Source organism: Myodes glareolus, chromosome 1, assembly GCF_982192425.1.
Source record: "Myodes glareolus chromosome 1, mMyoGla1.1, whole genome shotgun sequence".
Taxonomy (NCBI): domain Eukaryota; kingdom Metazoa; phylum Chordata; class Mammalia; order Rodentia; family Cricetidae; genus Myodes; species Myodes glareolus.
Window position 1 is genome coordinate 85,998,158 of NC_142026.1, and position 6,506 is coordinate 86,004,663.

Consider the following 6,506-nt stretch of genomic DNA (forward strand, 5'->3'; position numbering starts at 1 on the left):
GTTCAGTACCCCATTTTTTAATTTGGTTCCCTCTGTGTGCTGTGATTACCATTAATGAATAAAAAACCAGCTTTGGACCTATAGCAAGGAAGAAATTTGGTAAGCAGGGATAGCTAGGCTGAATGTTGCGAGATAGGAACTGGAGTCAGAGAGACCTGAAGGAGCTGTGGCCAGAGTCAGGCATGCTGAAACTTTTCCAGTAAGCTATTACTATATGGCAATACACAGATTAATAGAAATGGGTTAAATTAATATGTAAGAGTTAGCCAATAAATAGCTAGAGCTAATGGGTCAAGCAGTAATTCAAATAATTTGGTTTCTGTGTGATTATTTTGGGTCTAAGCTAACTGGGTGACTGGAAACCAACAAGTGGCACCCTCTTCCAACAAATTGGTGCCAACGTGGAAAACTGAAATCCACTTAAAAACCTTAAAGTACTTAATTCTAGACATAAAATTACAGAGTTTAACACAGCTTCTTGCTGTTTGCTGGCAGCGTGCCACAACTCCTTTAAGAGAGGTTTTTCTGACTCAGCTGTAGCAGAAAAAGAAAAAAGCCATGCCATTTAAAATGCTGGCTTTTTGGACTGACTGAGCTGAATCTTTTGGGAGACCAGACATTTGGATGAGGTTTGTGAGCTACATGATAAGCCTTTCTTGGTTGATAGGGGAGTTCAGCCAATCACTTTCTGTCCGTGGAGCATGTTGCCCTAAGGCAAAAATTTACCTATAAACCTGGCAGGTGTGTTTCCCCACCCTCTGTCTTGGTCACTGCGCTCTCGGATCGTTGGGACTCTGGTGAAAGTTTTCTTTTATTCTGTTTATTAAAGATATATCTTTTATATTAAGCTAGTCTGGTTAAAGTTTAATTACTGATCGACAACACCCCATCACTTGGTGGCAACATGGACTAGCTGTGTGCCGAAGTGGGGCAGTGTTCATGGTGACTCTCAGAGGCAGAAAGTGACTCTGTCATGCTGGACTGGGTGTGGTAAGCAGACAATGCCATATTTCCCCTAGCAATAACACAGGTTAAGTTTTTAAGAAGCACTTAGCATTGTAAGAAGTGCTTCTGGACAGCAAAGATTACAGATACATAGAAATATAAATTCAGACCTATAAATGAGTCACAGTGTTAGATAATTGTATGTAGGCTTGGAAGAGAGAGAGAAAAAAGAGGATTGAGAGTTGAAAAGAATGAAAATGATTTTAAAAAGGGTAAAGTCTTTAATGAGACAGAGTATAGTGCTCACTTTGGCAGCACATATACTAAAATTGGAACAATACAGAGAAAATTAGCATGGTCCCTGTGCAAGGATGACACGCAAATTCGTGAAGTGTTCCATATTTTTGTTCCTGTGTTTTAAAAGCCTGGCTGAGGACAGGTGGGCCCTGTGTCAGCTCAGCGACATTCCTGACCAGCAAGGGGCACTGACTTCGAGCAGACAGCCATAGGAGGGGGGCCATAAAATTTCCTCAGCTCAGCTGCCTCACGCACTGGGCCTGGGCTGTAGGCGAAACCCGGAAGGAGGGAGTGCCTGTGTTTCGATAGCCTGCCTGAGGAAAGGTAGGCCTTCTGTCAATGAAGTCCCTGTCCAACAAGGGAACATGACCCGGTACCAGAATATCCAATAGAGAGCATTTGAAGGAAGAGATGGGCAGACGACAAGGCAAGACCTCCTCCAACAATCTGAAAAACAACACGAAGACACCAGATCCCAACGACCCTACAATAGAAGGACTTGAACACCTTAATCCAGAAGAAGTGGAAAAAGGGCCATTATGAAAACAATAGAGTCCCTTAAACAGGATATGAATAACTCCCTTAAAGAATTGGATGAGAAGTATAATAAAAAGTTTGAAGAAATGAGTAAAAATGGATGGGAAGTATAACAAAAAGTTTGAAGAAATGAGTAAATCCGTGAATGATACCCTGGGAAACCAAGAAAAAACAATCAAACAGGTAAAGGAAACAGTTCAAGAATTGAAAACTGAAATGGAGGCAATGAAGAAAAGAAAAACTGAGAACTGGCTGGATATGGAAAACCTAGGTAAACGAACAGAGACTACATAATCAAGCATAACCAATAGAATACAAGAGATAGAAGAACGAATCTCAGATTCTGAAGATACCATAGAGAAAATAAACGCTCTGATCAAAGAAAACGGCAAATCCAAATAATTCTCTTAACAAAAAATTCAAGAAATCTGGGACACAATAAAAAAAACCAAATCTAAGAATAATAGGGATTGAAGAAGGAGAAGAATTTCAGATCAAAGGCCCAGAGAATATATTCAACAAAATTATAGAAGAAAACTTTCCCATCCTAAAGAATGATATTCCTATGAAGGTTCAAGAAGCATACAGAACACCGAATAGACTGGATCAAAAAAAAAAACATCCCCTCGCCATATAATAATCAAAACACAAAACATACAGATTAAAGAAAGAATATTAAGAGCTGCAAAGGAAAAAGGTCAAGTAACTTATAAAGGTAAACCTATCAGGCTTACACCAGACTTCTCTATGGAAACCATGAAAGCCAGAAGGTCCTGGATAGAGGTACTGCAGAAACTAAGAGACCATGGATCCATGGATGCAAACCCAGACTACTATACCCAGCCAAGCTATCATTCACTATCAATGGAGAAAACAAAATATTCCAGGATAAAAATAAATTTAAACAATTCGTAGCCACAAATCGAGCCTTACAGAAAGTAATAGAAGGAAAATCGCAGCCAAAGGAATCCAACATTCCCAACACTGCCTACAATAACCCAGACATCTAGCGACCCTTCACAAGCAGAACTCAAAGAAGAGAAACACACAAACTCTACTACACACACACACAAAAAATAATAACCGGAATCAACAACCACTGGTCATTAATATCATATAATATTCATGGACTCAACTCACCTATAAAAAGGCACAGACTAAGAGATTGGATACGAAAACAGGATCCAACATTCTGCTGTTTACAATAAACACACCTCAACCACAAAGATAGACATCTACTCAGAGTAAAGGGTTGGGAAAAGGTTTTCCAGGAAATGAACCTAAGAAACAAGCAGGTGTGGCCATTCTAATATCTAACAAAATTGACTTCAAACAAAAATCAATCAGAAGAGATGGAGATGGACATTTCATACTCATAACAGGATAAATTCATCAGGAGGAAGTCTCAATCCTGAATATCTATGCCCCTAATATAAAAGCACCCACTTATGTAAAAGAAAAACTTTTAGAACTCAAGGCAGTCATCAAACCCCACACACTAATAGTAGAAGACTTCAACACACCTCTCTCACCAATGGACAGGTCAATCAGACAGAAACTCAACCTAGAAATAAGAGAATTACTAGAGGTAATGAATCAAATGGACTTAACAGATATCTATAGAACATTCCACCCAAAAAGGAAAGAATATACCTTCTTCTCTGCAGCTCATGGAACCTTCTCGAAAATTGACACATACTGGGTAACAAAGCAAACTTCCACAGATACAAAAAAATATTAGTAACCACCTGTGTCTTGTTGGATCACCATGGAATAAAGTTAGAATTCAATAACAATTCTAACCCCTGAAAGCCTACAAACGTGTGGAAGTTGAACAGTCAACTACTGAATCATTCCTGGGTCAAGGAAAAAATAAAGAAAGAAAATAAAGTCTTCCTTGAATTTAATGAAAATAAAAACACAACATATTCAAACCAATGGGACACAATGAAAGCAGTGCTAAGAGGAAAGTTCATAGCACTAAGTGCCCACATAAAGAAAACAGAGAAAGCACACATTGGAGACTTAACAGCACACCTGAAAGCTCTGGAAAAAAAAGAAGCAGACTCACCCAGGAGGAGTAGAAGACTGGAAATAATCAAACTGAGGGCTGAAATCAATAAAATAGAAACACAGAAAACAATCCAAAGAATCAACGAAACAAAAAGTTGGTTCTTGGAGAAAATCAACAAGATTGACAAACCCCTAGCCAAACTAATCAAATGGCAGAGAGAGAATGCGCAAATTAATAAGATCAGAAATGAAAAGGGGGACATAACAACAGACACAGAGGAAATTCAGAGAATCATTAGATCTTACTACGAAAGTTTATATGCCACAAAGTTGGACAATGTACAAGAAATGGATTGGTTTTTAGATAAATACCATTTACCAAAGTTAAATCAAGACCAGGTGAACAATCTAAATAGACTTGTTAGTCGCGAAGAATTAGAAGCTGTTATCAAAAACCTCCTGACCAAAAAAAGCCCAGGGCCAGATGGTTTCAATGCAGAATTCCACCAGAACTTCCAAGAAGAGCTGATACCTATACTCCTTAAGGTATTTCACAATATAGAAACAGAAGAGTCATTGCCAAACTCTTTTTATGAAGCTACAGTTACCCTGATACCAAAACCACATAAAGACACAACCAAGAAAGAGAATTACAGGCCAATCTCACTCATGAACATCGACACAAAAATTCTCAACAAAATCCTGGCAAACCGAATCCAAGAAAACATTAGAAAAATTATCCATTATGATCAAGTAGGCTTCATCCCAGAGACGCAGGTCTGGTTCAACATACGCAAATCTATCAATGTAATCCATCATATAAATAAACCGAAAGGAAAAACCATATGATCATTTCATTAGATGCTGAAAAAGCATTTGACAAAATTCAACATCCCTTTATGATAGAGGTGTTGAAGAGATTGCGGATACAAGGATCATACCTAACTATAGTAAAAGCTATTTACACCAAGCCGACAGCTAACATCAAATTGAATGGAGATAAACTCAAAGCCATTCCATTGAAATCAGGAACATGACAAGGGTGTCCACTCTCCCCATACCTGTTCAATATAGTGCTTGAAGTTCTAGCAATAGCAATACGACAACATAAGGGGATCAAAGGGATTCAAATTGGAAAGGAAGAAGTTAAACTCTCGTTATTTGAAGACGATATGATAGTATACATGAGCGACCCCAAAAACTCTACCAAAGAACTCCTACAGGCGATAAACACTTTTAGTAATGTGGCAGGATACAAGATCAACTCCAAAAAATCAGTTGCCCTCCTATACACAAAGGATAAAGAAGCAGGGAGGGAAATCAAAGAAGCTACACCTTTCACGATAGCCACAAATAGCATAAATATCTTGGGATAACTCTGACCAAGGAAGTGAAAGACCTATTTGACAAGAACTTTAAGTTTTTGAAGAAAGAAATTGAAGAGGATACCAGAAAATGGAAAGATCTCCCCTGGTCTTGAATTGGGAGAATCAACATAGTAAAAATGGCAATTCTACCAAAAGCAATCTCTAGATTCAATGCAATCCCCATCAAAATCACATCAAAACTTCTTCACAGCCCTTGAGAGAATAATAATCAATTTTATATGGAAAAACAAAAAACTCAGGATAGCCAAAACCATCTTATATAATAAAGGAACTTCTGGAAGTATAACCATCTCTGACTTCAAACTCTATTACAGAGTTACAGTATTGAAAACAGCTTGGTATTGGCATAAGAACAGAAAAGTCGACCTATGGAATCGAATAGAAGTCCCAGATATTAACCCACAAACCTATGAACACTTGATTTTCAACAAGGGAGCTAAAGGTATGCAATGGAAGGAGGAAAGCATCTTTAACAAATGGTGCTGGCATAACTGGATGTCAACCTGTAGAAGAATGAAAGTAGATCCATATCTATCACCATGCACAAAAATCAAGTCCAAATGGATTAAAGACCTCAACATTAATCTGACCACTTTGAACCAGATAGAAGAGAAAGTGGGAAGTAGTCTACAAGATATAGGCACAGGAGACCACTTCCTAAGCAGAACCCCAGTAGCACAGACAATAAGAGAATCAATGAATAAATGGGACCTACTGAAACTGGGAAGCTTCTGTAAAGCAAAGGACACTGTCAGTAAGACAAAAGGGCTACCTTCTGACTGGGAGAAGATCTTCACCAACCCCTCATCAGACAAAGGCCTGATCTCCAAAATACACAAAGAACTCAAGAAACTAGACACCAAAACTCTAATTAACCCAATTAAAAAATGGGGTGCTGATCTGAACAGAGAATTCTCAACAGAAGAACTTCGAATGGCCAAAAGACACTTAAGGTCATGCTCAACATCCTTAGCGATCAGGGAAATGCAAATCAAAACAACTAAGAGATACCATTTTACACCGTTCAGATTAGCTAAAGTCAAAAACACCAATGATAGCCTGTGCTGGACAGGATGTGGAGAGAGGGGAACTCTCATCCATTCTCGGTGGGAATGCAAACTTGTGCAGCCACTGTGGAAATCAGTGTGGTGGTTTCTCAGGAAACTGGGAGTCAACCTCCCTCAAGGTCCAGCAACTCCACTCTTGGGAATATACCCAAGAGATGCCCTATCATACCACAAAAGCATTTGTTCAGCTATGTTCATAGCAGCACTATTTGTAATAGCCAGAACCTGGAAACAACCTAGGTGCCCCTCAATAGAAGAA

At 38.7% G+C, this 6,506-nt stretch overlaps 1 non-coding gene across 1 annotated transcript; it reads left to right on the plus strand.

The window, feature by feature from the left end:
- Positions 1-1,244: 1,244 nt before the first annotated feature.
- On the plus strand, positions 1,245-1,351 carry LOC125409887 (U6 spliceosomal RNA). The gene has a single exon (XR_007234915.2). It is a non-coding gene; the product is annotated as a U6 spliceosomal RNA (small nuclear RNA).
- The last annotated feature ends 5,155 nt before the right edge of the window (positions 1,352-6,506 follow it).